This window comes from Oryx dammah, unplaced genomic scaffold (genome assembly GCF_014754425.2).
Source record: "Oryx dammah isolate SB20612 unplaced genomic scaffold, SCBI_Odam_1.1 HiC_scaffold_28, whole genome shotgun sequence".
In the NCBI taxonomy this organism is placed as follows: Eukaryota; Metazoa; Chordata; class Mammalia; order Artiodactyla; family Bovidae; genus Oryx; species Oryx dammah.
In genome coordinates, this window is record NW_024070212.1 from 97,149,233 (window position 1) to 97,161,835 (window position 12,603).

Sequence of the window (12,603 nt, forward strand, 5' to 3'; positions counted from 1 at the left end):
TTTTTGAATCATGGGCATTAGATTTGATCTTCGAAGGGAGAATGATGACATCATGATGTAAGAGACTGAAGTGAAGGTTTCCCCATCCCTTGTTTTTTGACTTACGATCTCCGTGACTTTCTCAGTGTACAACCCTCTAGAAGCACTCTTTACCTGTTAAACTCCTATTCACCCTTCACAGCCCCATTTTTTGTTTTCTCCTTTCCTTCTTATCCCAGTCAGTATTCAGTCCTCCACTACAAGCTTTATCATTCGTATTGCACTAGTGTAGCTTTCTGCTTTTAATATAGCCTGTGAGCTCAAGAAATATTTGCTGAGTGAATGATTGACTGAATGAGCATTCCTAGGAGATACCTAGGAAATGAATTATTACTGCACCTTTCAAAGGAGACTGAAGCTTAGAGAGTACAAGTCACTGGCGCCATATATAGTGAAACTGCCCTAGGTCAGGCCTCCTGAATCCAAGGCGAGTGCTCCACCCACTAACACAGTCACCCAGCACTCACTGCAGAGCTGATGGGACAAGGCTCCAGGAACATTTCAGAGGACATGGGGCTGGCAGCAAGAAGGTCCAACGGAGAAGGATTTCACATCAGTGGGGACTCTCAGAGGCTGTTTTTCTCTGTCCATGTCACTTTTCCTCTCTGAAATTAGTTTTCTCTCTAAAACGGGAAGGATAAGAAAACCAACCATGACAAATGAATGAACTAGACCGTGACTGTCTTGACGTCAAGCAAGTTTCCACTCTGCTTTGCTTTCAGCTGTGCCTCAGCGCCGAGCAGACTGCCTGCCACATTGTAGGTACACATTAAATACATGGTGACGATATGAAGAAGGAAAAGTGGGGGTGCACTCAGCCATTTTCCCTGTCAGCTGAGAAACCTTTTTCCCCACTTTTCCCCAAAGTGTATCCTCTGCAGTTAATTGACTCTGGAGGCCCAGTTCTGGATTCTGCCCTCATCTTCACCCTCTCCTAGGTGAAATAACTTTCCATTGTACTTTCCATATAAAATTCCATATACAATGGAATATTACCCAGCCCTAAAAAACAATGAAATAATGCCATTTTCAGGAACATGGATGGACCTAGAGATTATCATACTAAGTGAAATAAGTCAAAGATAAATATCATATGATAGCACTTAATATATGAAATTAAAAAGGTGGTACAAATAACTTAATTATGAAACAGAGACAGACGCATAGAATTCGAAAACAAATTTACCATTACTAAAGGGGAAAGGTGAGGTTGGAGGGACAAATTAATAGTTTGGGATTAACATATAGTACTACGATATATCAAAGAGATAATCAACAAATCCCTACTGTATAGCAAAGGGAAATCTACTCAATATTCTGTAATAACTTTTATAGGAAAAGAATCTGAAAAAGAATGGATATATGTATATATATATATATGTATAAATTAATCACTTTGCTGTATATCTGAAACTAACACTTTGTAAATAAACTATATATTAGTATAAAATCAGAATTAAAAATTTTTAAAAACCAAAGAAATCCTTCACCTAAACACCATGAATTATCAGTTGAAATCCAGAATGTTATAGAGAGAATTACACAAATAAAAGAACTAACCTGTGTTATAAACGTAAGATGACTGCACTTACCGGCATTGAGACTAACCATACTTGCTACAGCTTCTCATTAAACATTCATTTGCACTCCAGAAGAGCATATTATACATATGTGTTATTTTACACTGGCACTTCAGAAAGACTCATCTCACAATTAGTCCTCCTCTGAAACTGTAAGCCACATAGAGACATTTCCCTTGAAGCTTGACGACAAAATAATGTTGAAGATTGTACAAGATGGATAATGTATTTCACTGAACACTAAAGCATGGCACACTTACTTTAGAAAGGAAAATGTTGCCCAAGCATGGTTCAAATGCAAAATACTGAATGAAATTGATGTGTCAGATATTTTTCTCTTCCAAGTTTTATTGGAGAACAATAGGGGACTTTTAGAGCCTTGTCTCAAGCTTCCATGGTGGCCCAGTGGTTAAGAATCTACCTTCCAATGCAAGGAACATAGATTTGATCTCTAGTCCACGAAGATTCCACATGCCATGGGGCCATTAGCCCACACACCACAACTACTGAAGTCCGCATGCCCTACAGCCCGTGCACTACAGTAAGAGAAACTACTGCAATGAGAAGCCCACACTCTGCCTAGAGAGTAGCCCCCATTCACTAGCAACTAGATAAAGCCCACACACGGCAATGAAGACCCAGCACAACTAAAACTGAATCAATAAATGAATACATAATTTTTTAAGTCATGATGAAATAAGTAAGTTTTAAAAACAATAAATAAAAGTCCTGTCTCACATTTTTCGTGTCTCACTATTTTATGTTCAAAGTGTCCACATTATAGGCTGCATAGTCAGTTGTGATCCACAGTTACTAGCAGGCACTGAGGTTGTAAAAATCATAGAGTAATTAGTATTATCTGAATCCAGTGACAACTGTGTTTTAATGGTTCCCAAGGCATGTCAGGCCAATAAAATGTGTATGAAAAAGTATGAGAAGCATTGCAAATGACCTTCTGAAAAGTCTTACACTTTAAGGAAAAATTGACGAAGTAACATGTCATCTTCTTTTTGTAGGCAGTATATCTAAGATTTGTGCATGCTCAGTCACTCAATCATGTCTGACTCTTTGTGACCCCACGGGCTGTAGCCCACCAGGTTTATCTGTCTATTTGATTCTCCAGGCAAGAATACTGGAGTGGTGATAGCTTATGGTGAACAGTGATCTCCAAAGAAGATTTAGCTTTGGGCCCAGGGCCCAGCCTGGATCACTCAAGAGCTTTTGTGTAGCAGAGTTTTATTAAAATATGAAAACGGACAGAGAAAGTTTCTGACATAGACATCTGAAGGGGGACAGAGAGTGCCCCACTCTCTAATCTTAGCAAAGGAGCTATATGCTTTTTAAATTGGTTATTACAATAAATCAAAAGAATGTCTCAAGGTTGTAAAGATATTACCAGACCCATTCCCACAATTTACATTTTAACATAACAGGATTCAGTTCAATAGCTCAGTCATGTCCGACTCTTTGTGACCCCTTGGACTGCAGCATGCCAGGTTTCCCTGTCCATTACCAACTCAGAGTTTACTCAAACTCACATCCATCAAGTCAGTGGTACCATCCAACCATCTCTTCCTCAGCTGTCCCCTTCTCCTCCTGCCTTCAATCTTTCCCAGCAACAGGGTCTTTTCCAATGAGTCAGTTCTTCACATCAGGTGGCCAAAGGATTGGAGTTTCAGCTTCAGCATTAGTCCTTCCAATGAATATTCAGGACTGATTTCCTTTAGGGTTGACTGGTTTGATCTCCTTGCAGTCCAAGTGACTCTTTTGAACAGCACAGTACAAAAAAGCATCAGTTCTTTGACTCTCAGCCTTGTTTATGGTCCAACTCTCACATCTACACACAACTACTGGAAAAACCATAGCTTTGACTAGACAGATCTTTGTTGGCAAAGTAATGTCTTTGCTTTTTAGTATGCTCTCTAGGTTGGTCATAGCTTTTCTTCCAAAGAGCAAGTCACCATCTGCAGTGATTTTCGAGCCCAAGAAAATAAAGTCTGTCACTGTTTCCATTGTTTCCCCATCTGTTTGCCATGAAGTGATGGGACTGGATGCCATGATCTTTGTTTTTTGAATGCTGAGGTTTAAACCAGCTTTTTCACTCTCCTCTTTCACCTTCATCAAGAGGCTCTTTAACTAGTCTTTGCTTTCTGCCATTACTGAAGCGACTTAGCAGCAGCAGCAGAATCTGCATATCTGAGGTTATTGATATTTCTCCTGGCAATCTTGATTCCAGCTTGTGCTCCATCCAACCTGGCATTTCCCATGATGTACTCTGCATATAATTTAAATAAGCAGTGTGACAATATACAGCCTTGACATAATCTTTTCCCAATTTGGAACTAGTCAGTTGTTCCATGTCTGGTTCTAACTGTGGCTTCTTGACCTGCTTACAGGTTTCTCAGGAGGCACATAAGGTGGTCTGGTATTCCCAACTCTTTCAGAATTTTCCACAGTTTGTTGTGGTTCATACAGTCAAAGGCTTTAGTGTAGTCAATAAAGCAGAAGTAGATAATTTTCTGGAACTCTCTTGCTTTTTCTATGATCCAACAGATATTAGCAATTTGATCAGAGTGCCTCACTCTACCCTGAACTCCCTCGGGGATTGTTGAGGGTCAACAGCTATAGCAGCATGGGGTTCAATCTCCATAGAGACAGATGGCAAATGGCTTTGTTGTTCAGTCATTGGCAACGCTCTTGGTAAGTGCCAATTTGTAGTTGACACATCCAAGTACTGCATTTCGGACTCTTATTGACTATGAGGACTATTCCATTTATTCCAAGGGATTCTTGCCCACAGTAGTAGATATAATGGTCACCATAACCCACCCATCTTGGGTTGCCCCAGGGGCATGGCTTAGTTTCGTTGAGTTAGAGAAGGCTGTGGTCCTAGTCCCAAGATGGCAAACATTATCCCTGGAAGTCCAACTGCCCTTGAAGGGATGCCAGGAACAGATGGACTTCTAGCAAGCATTGTGTACCTGCCACCCACCCTAGCAGGTTCACTGAGCAATGCTATTGTTGCACATGTTTTGAGAAATATGAAAGATGAAGGCCTGAATATATAGAGGGATTGGATGTTATATAGTATTTGCCACCCGTGGGCCAGCTATTTTCTGGTTATCCCTCCAGAAGATTGTAAAGGCACCAAGGCACAGAATGAGCTCAGGAACACAGCATGAAGCAAGAGTGAAGGGGGCAGTGCACAACTGTTGACAGAATGACATAGCCCAAGGGCATAACATAAACCCATTAAAGTCAAATGGGTCCATGTTGGCAGACAAGTCAAATTCAACTAAACCTTGATCCTCAGTCTGCAAACTAAATGACACACCTAAAAGCTCCATGACAGTCCCAAAGCACTGTCAAAAGACCAAGAAATGTGTGGTTCCCCAATTGTTGGAATGATCCTCCCACTCATTAGCATATGAAATCACCCAGCCCATAAAAACTAACCACACATTTCACGGCCACTGCACTTGCCCTCTGCTATGGCCCACTCTGTGGAGTGTGCTTCTCTCTGAATCTGAACAAATCTACCTCTTACCTATCACTGTGTCTCTCACTGAATTTTTGAGAGACACAATGAGACATCAATGAGACATCAAGAGCCTGAACTTCATTAGGTCCTAAAACCAGGCACCATGGGTTTTGGCTGGGCTCAAGTCCCATTTGAATACAACTGAGTAACTAAGCGTAGCACAGAGTCCCTGCCACGTGGGTTTGAGTCCCAATCTTAGGTAATCGGCTTCAAACACCACTTTCAGAAATGGAAAGATGATGACCTGCCCAATACTTTGGAAGCAGTGGCATAGATGAAGAGAGGAGCTGTAGGACGGGAGGAAAAAGCAGTGGGAAAACATGCCGAGGAATCCCCTTCATAACCTGCCAGAAAATCTGCTAAATACCTGACCTGTGCTCACAGTTTTCATTGGCCTTATCCTTGGTACAAAGAAGATTAAGGACAGAAGAACCCCCATCTGCTTGGACAACAGTTATTACATAGCCCTGGCCAGAGTCCCTCAGTTGCACCCACTGAAGCTCGCCTGTCCACAGGGGGTTTGAGGAAATAAGAAACAAAAGATTGTAAAGGAATTAAGATTTTGTTAGCCGTGTGTCCTTCCAGCCATAGGAACCAGGACCTTCTAACTTAACCAGAGATCTCCTGGAATCTGAGACTGACCACGTGAGATTTCTACCGAGTTTGTTTTTGATGTCCCAGTTTTCAGCATGCTGGACTTCTTGGCACTTCCACTGCATTGGGTTTTCTATTTTTTTAAATTAATTTATTTATTTTACTTGAAGGCTAATTACTTTACAATATTGTAGTGGTTTTTACCATACATTAACATGAATCAGTCATGGGTGTACATGTGTCCCCCATCCTGAACCCCCCTCCCACCTCCCTCCCCATCCCATCCCTCAGGGTCATCCCAGTGCACCAGCCCTGAGTGCCCTGTCTCATGCATCAAACCTGGTCTGGTGATCTGTTTCACATATGATAATATACATGTTTCAATGCTATTCTCTCAAATCATCCCGCCCTTACCTTCTCCCACAGAGTCCAAAAGTCTGTTCTTTACATCTGTGTCTCTTACTATCTCACATATAGGGTCATCATTACCATCTTTCTAAATTCCATATATATGCGTTAATATACTGTATTGGTGTTTTTCTTTCTGGCTTACTTCACTCTGTATAATAGGCTCCAGTTTCATCCACCTCATTAGAAATGATTCTTTTCAATAGCTGAGTAATATTCCATTGTGTATATATACCACAGCTTTCCTATCCTTTGCCTGCCAATGGACATCGAGGTTGCTTCCATGTCCTAGCTATTGTAAACAGTGCTGAGATGAACATTGGGGTACACGTGTCTGTCTCAATTCTGGTTTCCTCTGTGTGTATGTCCAGCAGTGGCATTGCTGGGTCATATGGCAGTTCTAGTTCCAGTTTTTAAAGGAATCTCCATACTGTTCTCCATAGTGGCTGTACTAGTTTGCATTCCCAGCAACAGTGTAAGAGGATGCCCTTTTCTCCACACCCTCACCAGCATTTATTGTTTGTAGGCAATGGCACCCCACTCCAGTACTCTTGCCTGGAAAATCCCATGGATGGAGGAGCCTGGTGGGCTACAGTCCATGGGGTCGCGAAGAGTCAGACACAACTGAGTGACTTCACTTTCACTTTTCACTTTCATGCATTGGAGAAGGAAATGGCAACCCACTCCAGTGTTCTTGCCTGGAGAATCCCAGGGATGGGGGAGCCTGGTGGGCTGCCATCTATGGGGTCACACAGAGTCAGACACAACTAAAGTGACTTAGCAGCAGCAGCAGCAGCAGACTTTAATAGCAGCCATTCTGACCAGCGTGAGATGGTACCTCACTGTGGTTTTAATTTGTATTTCTCTGATAATGATATTGAATGGTTTGCCTTGGAAACGAACAGAGATCATTCCTTCATTTTTGAGATTGCATCCAAGTACTGCATTTCGGACTCTTTTGTTGACCATGATGGCTACTCCATTTCTTCTGAGGGATTCCTGCCTGCAGTAGTAGATATAATGGTCATCTGAGTCAAATTCACCCATTCCAGTCCATTTTAGTTTGCTGATTCCTAGAATGTCGACACTCACTCTTGCCATCTCTTGTTTGACCACTTCCAATTTGCCTTGATTCATGGATCTGACATTCCAGGTTCCTATGCAATATTGCTCTTTACAGCATCGGACCTTGCTTCTATCACCAGTCACATCCACAGCTGGATATTGTTTTTGCTTTGGCTCCATCCCTTCATTCTTTCTAGAGTTATTTCTCCACTGATCCCCAGTAGTGTGTTGGGCACTTACTGACCTGGGGAGTTCCTCTTTTGGTATCCTATCATTTTGCCTTTTCATACTGTTCATGGGGTTCTCGAGGCAAGAATACTGAAGTGGTTTGCCATTCCCTTCTCCAGTGGACCACATTCTGTCAGACCTCTCCACCATGACCCACCCGTCTTGGGTTGCCCCGGGGGCATGGCTTAGTTTCATTGAGTGGTCCTAGTATGATTAGATTGAGTAGTTTTCTGTGAGTATGGTTTCAGTGTGTCTGCCCTCTGATGTCCTCTTGCAACACCTACCATCTTACTTCGGTTTCTCTTACCTTGGACGTGGGGTATCTCTTCATGGCTGCTCCAGCAAAGCGCAGCCGTGGCACCTTACCTTGGATGAAGGGTATCTCCTCACCACCACCCTTCCTGACCTTCAATGTGGGATAACTCCTCTAGGCCCTCCTGCTCCCGTGCAGCCACCACTCCTTGGACGTGGGATTGCTCCTCCCAGCCGCCTCCCCTGGCCCCGGATGCGGGGTAGCTCCTCTTGGGCGTGCTTAGTGCGCCAGTCGCAGCCACAGAGGCAAACCATTCAATATCACAGTAATCCAATTCTATGCCCCAACCAGTAATACTGAAGAAGCTGAAGTTGAACAGTTCTATGAAGACCTACAAGACCTTTTAGAACTAACACCCAAAAAAGATGTCCTTTTCATTATAGGGGACTGGAATGCAAAAGTAAGAAGTCAAGAAACACCTGGAGTAACAGGCAAATTTGGCCTTGGAATGTGGAATGAAGCAGGGCAAAGACTAATAGAGTTTTGCCAAGAAAATGCACTGGTCATAGCAAACAGCCTCTTCCAACAACACAAGAGAAGACTCTGCACATGGACATCACCAGATGGTCAACACCAAAATCAGATTGATTATATTCTTTGCAGCCAAAGATGGAGAAGCTTTATACAGTCAACAAAAACAAGACCAGGAGCTGACTGTGGCTCTGATCATGAACTCCTTATTACCAAATCCAGACTTAAATTGAAGAAAGTAGGGAAAACCTCTCGACCATTCAGGTATGACCCAAATCAAATCCCTTATGATTATACAGTGGAAGTGAGAAATAGATTTAAGGGCCTAGATCTGATAGAGAGAGTGCCTGATGAACTATGGAATGAGGTTCGTGACATTGTACAGGAGACAGGGATCAAGACCATCCCCATGGAAAAGAAATGCAAAAAAGCAAAATGGCTGTCAGGGGACGCCTTGCAAAAGGCTGTGAAAAGAAGATAGGTGAAAAGCAAAGGAGAAAAGGAAAGATATAAGCATCTGAATGCAGAGTTCCAAAGAATAGCAAGAAGAGGTCAGAAAGCTTTCTTTAGCGATCAATGCAAAGAAATAGAGGAAAAGAACAGAATGGGAAAGACTAGAGATCTCTTCAAGAAAATTAGAGATAACAAGGGAATATTTCATGCAAAGATGGGCTCAATAAAAGACAGAAATGCTATGGACCTAACAGAAGCAGAAGATATTAAGAAGAGGTGGCAAGAATACACAGAAGAACTGTACAAAACAGATCACAACACAGATAATCATGTTGGTGTGATCACTCATCTAGAGCCAGACATCCTGGAATGTGAAGTCAAGTGGGCCTTAGAAAGGATCACTGTGAACAAAGCTAGCGGAGGTGATGGAATTCCAGTTGAGCTATTTCAAATCCTGAAAGATGGTGCTGTGAAAGTGCTGCACTCAATAGGCCAGCAAATTTGGAAAACTCAGCAGTGGCCACAGGACTGGAAAAGGTCAGTTTCCATTCCAACCCCAAAGAAAGGCAATGCCAAAGAATGCTCAAGGTACCGCACAATTGCACTCATCTCACATGCTAGTAAAGTAATGCTCAAAATTCTCCAAGCCAGGCTTCAGTAAAACATGAACCGTGAACTTCCTGATGTTCAAGCTGATTTTAGAAAAGGCAGAGGAATCAGAGATCAAATTGCCAACATCCGCTGGATCATGGAAAAGCAGGAGAGTTCCAAAAAACATCTATTTCTGCTTTATTGACTATGCCAAAGCCTTTGACTGTGTGGATCACAATAAACTGTGGAAAATTCTGAAAGAGATGGGAATACCAGCCCACCTCACCTGCCTCTTGAGAAATATGTATGCAGGTCAGGAAGAAACACTTAGATCTGGACATGGAAAAACAGACTGGTTCCAAATAGGGAAAGGAGTATGTCAAGGCTGTATATTGTCACCCTGCTTATTTAACTTCTATGCAGAGTACATCATGAGAAATGCTGGACTGGAGGAAGGACAAGCTGGAATCAAGATTGCCAGGAGAAATATCAATAACCTCAGATATGCAGATGGCACCACCCTTATGCCAGAAAGTGAAGAGGAACTAAAAAGCCTCTTGATGAAAGTGAAAGAGGAGAGTGAAAAAGTTGGCTTAAAGCTCAACATTCAGAAAACAAAGATCGTGGCATCTGGTCCCATCACTTCTTGGGAAATAGATGGGGAAACAGTGGAAACAGTGTCAGACTTTATTTTTGGGGCTCCAAAATCACTGCAGATGGTGACTGCAGCCATGAAATTAAAAGACTCTTACTCCTTGGAAGGAAAGTATGACCAATCCAGATAGCATATTCAAAAGCAGAGACATTACTTTGCTGACTAAGGTCCATCTAGCCAAGGCTATGGTTTTTCCAGTAGTCATGTATGGATGTGAGAGTTGGACTGTGGAGAAGGCTGAGCACCAAAGAATTGATGTTTTGAACTGTGGTGTTGGAGAAGACTCTTGAGAGTCCCTTGGACTGCAAGGAGATCCAACCAGTCCATTCTGAAGGAGAGCAGCCCTGGGATTTCTTTGGAAAGAATGATGCTAAAGCTGAAACTCCAGTACTTTGCCCACCTCATGCGAAGTGTTGACTCATTGGAAAAGACTCTGATGCTGGGAGGGATTGGGGGCAGGAAGAGAAGGAGACGACAGAGGATGAGATGGCTAGATGGCATCACTGGCTCGATGGACGTGAGTCTGTGTGAACTCTGGGATTTGGTGATGGATAGGGAGGCCTGGTGTGCTGCGATTCATGGGGTCGCAAATAGTCAGACACAATTGAGTGACTGAACTGAACTGAACTGAACTGATAATTAGTGATATTGAGCATCTTTTCATGTGTTTTTTAGCCATCTTCATGTCTTTTTGGAGAATGTCTGTTTAGTTCTTTGGCCCATTTTTTGATTGTGTCTTTTATTTTTCTGGAATTGAGCTGCAGGCACTGCTTGTGTATTTTTGAGATTAATTCTTTGTCAGTTGTTCTGTTTACTATTATTTTCTCCCATTCTGAACGCTGTCTTTTCACCTTGCCTATAGTTTCCTTCATTGTGCAAAAGCTTTTAAGTTTAATTAGGACCCATTTTTTTACTTTTGCCTTTATTTCCATTACTCTGGGAGGTGGGTCATAGAGGATCCTGCTGTGATTTCTGTCAGAGAGCATTTTGACTATGTTTTCCTCTAGGAGTTTTATAGTTTCTGGTCTTACATTTAGATCTTTAATCCACTTTGAGTTTATTTTTGTGTATGGTGTTAGAAAGTGTTCTAGTTTCATTCTTTTACAAGTGGTTGACCAGCTTTCCCAGTACCACTTGTTAAAGAGATTGTCTTTTCTCCATTGTATATTCTTGCCTCCTTTGTCAAAGATAAGGTGTCCATAGGTGCATGGATTTATCTCTGGGCTTTCTATTTTGTTCCATTGATCTATATTTCTGTCTTTGTGTCAGTACCATACTCTCTTGATGACTGTAGCTTTGTGGTATAACCTGAAGTCAGGCAGATTGATTCCTTCTGTTCCATTCTTCTTTCACAAGATTGCTTTGGCTATTCGAAGTTTTTTGTATTTCCATACAAATTGTGAAATTATTTGTTCTAGCTCTCTGAAAAACAACATTGGTAGCTTGATAGGAATTGCATTGAATCTATAGATTGCTTTGGTTTGTATACTCATAGTATATAGTTTTCTATATATAAGTCTTTTGTTTCTTTAGGTAGATTTATTTCTAAGCATTTTACTCTTTTTGTTGCAGTGGTGAATGGAATTGTTTCCTTAATTTCTCTTTCTGTTTTCTCATTGTTAGTGTATAGGAATGCAAGGGATTTCTCTGTGTTAATTTTATATCCTGCAACTTTGCTATATTCATTGATTAGCTCTAGTAATTTTCTGGTAGTGTTTTTAGGGTTTTCCATGTAGAGGATTATGTCATCTGCAAACAGTGAGAGTTTTACTTCTTCTTTTCCAATTTGGATTCCTTTTATTTCTTTTCTTTTCTTTTTTTTCTTTTCTGATTGCTGTGGCTAAAACTTCCAAAACTATGTTGAATAGTAGTGGTGAGAGTGGGCACCCTTGTCTTGTTCATGACTTTATGGAAAATGCTTTCAATTTTTCACCATTGAGGATAATGTGTTAGCTGTGGGTTTATCATATATGGCTTTTATTATGTTGAGGTATGGACTGGAAGAAACACAAGCTGGAATCAAGATTGCCAGGAGAAATATCAATAACCTCAGATATGCAGATGACACCACACTTATGGCAGAAAGTGAAGAGGAATTAAAAAGCCTCTTGATGAAAGTGAAAGAGGAAAGTGAAAAAGTTGGCTTAAAGCTCAACATTCAGGAAACGAAGATCATGGCATCTGGTCCCATCACTTCATGGGAAATAGATGGAGAAACAGTGGAAACAGTGTCAGACTTTATTTTGGGGGGCTCCAAGATCACTGCAGATGGTGACTGCAGCCATGAAATTAAAAGACGCTTACTCCTTGGAAGAAAAGTTATGACCAACCTAGATAGTATATTCAAAAGCAGAGACATTACTTTGCCGACCAGGTTAAATCCAAGAAATGGCACCATAGATGTCGGGGGAGTGTGTAATTTCCACTGTTCTGTCTTGCTGCAGCAAAAAATTAAAGTGATGGATGGATCAATGTTACAGCTCAGTTTTATTTGGCAAGCAAAGGAAAATACATCCTCAGGGAGTGAGGGCAGACTGATCCAAAAGATACGAAGAGAAGAGAAGCCAGAGGCTCAGTTTTTGCTCCTCTTTTTATATGTTTTTTTCTCCTCCCCTTGAGCTTGCCCTATGTAAACTAGGCTAGCCAGGAGGGCTATTTGCTTCAC